At 51.1% G+C, this 998-nt stretch overlaps 1 non-coding gene and 1 pseudogene across 1 annotated transcript; both read right to left on the bottom strand.

The window, feature by feature from the left end:
- On the bottom strand, positions 1 to 108 carry LOC123179035 (uncharacterized; annotated as a pseudogene).
- Positions 109 to 523: 415 nt separating this feature from the next.
- LOC123179034 (5S ribosomal RNA) lies at positions 524 to 642 on the bottom strand. Its single transcript, XR_006490054.1, has one exon. It is a non-coding gene; the product is annotated as a 5S ribosomal RNA (ribosomal RNA).
- Between the last annotated feature and the right edge of the window lie 356 nt (positions 643 to 998).

Raw genomic sequence — 998 nt, 5'->3', positions numbered from 1 at the left:
CGAGGACTTCCCAGGAGGTCACCCATCCTAGTACTACTCTCGCCCAAGCACGCTTAACTTCGGAGTTCTGATGGGATCCGGTGCTTTAGTGCTGGTATGATCGCATCCGACATGTTACCCCGGTCTTCGTCCCTTATCCTTGCCCCTCCCAGCTCCACTACAAAGACGATTGCACATTGCTTTGGCCGCTCCCTCTCAACTACGGAGACGAGTTTAACGCGGTTTCCACCCCTCCCTCTCAACCGCACTAGTGCACGCTTGCCGCGCCACAACGCCGACGCTGGACCCGTGAATCGTGAGCACCCAGCTATGACTTACCGCACTCGTGCAAAATAATAAAACACGGTAAATATATTACTTACACGTGCGTTTTGTTTTGCAAGCGGCGCGAAAAAAATTAAAAAGGGAATGCAACACGAGGACTTCCCAGGAGGTCACCCATCCTGCAAAATAATAAAACACGGTAAATATATTACTTACACGTGCGTTTTGTTTTGCAAGCGGCGCGAAAAAAATTAAAAAGGGAATGCAACACGAGGACTTCCCAGGAGGTCACCCATCCTAGTACTACTCTCGCCCAAGCACGCTTAACTTCAGAGTTCTGATGGGATCCGGTGCTTTAGTGCTGGTATGATCGCATCCGACATGTTACCCCGGTCTTCGTCCCTTATCCTTGCCCCTCCCAGCTCCACTACACAGACGATTGCACATTGCTTTGGCCGCTCCCTCTCAACTACGGAGACGAGTTTAACGCGGTTTCCACCCCTACCTCTCAACCGCACCAGTGCACGCTTGCCGCGCCACAACGCCGACGCTGGACCCGTGAATCGTGAGCACCCAGCTATGACTTACCGCACTCGTGCAAAATAATAAAACACGGTAAATATATTACTTACACGTGCGTTTTGTTTTGCAAGCGGCGCGAAAAAAATTAAAAAGGGAATGCAACACGAGGACTTCCCAGGAGGTCACCCATCCTAGTACTACTCTCGCCCAAG

This window comes from Triticum aestivum, unplaced genomic scaffold, assembly GCF_018294505.1.
Source record: "Triticum aestivum cultivar Chinese Spring unplaced genomic scaffold, IWGSC CS RefSeq v2.1 scaffold113953, whole genome shotgun sequence".
NCBI classification, from domain to species: domain Eukaryota; kingdom Viridiplantae; phylum Streptophyta; class Magnoliopsida; order Poales; family Poaceae; genus Triticum; species Triticum aestivum.
This window is presented reverse-complemented; position numbering and strand designations above follow the sequence as displayed.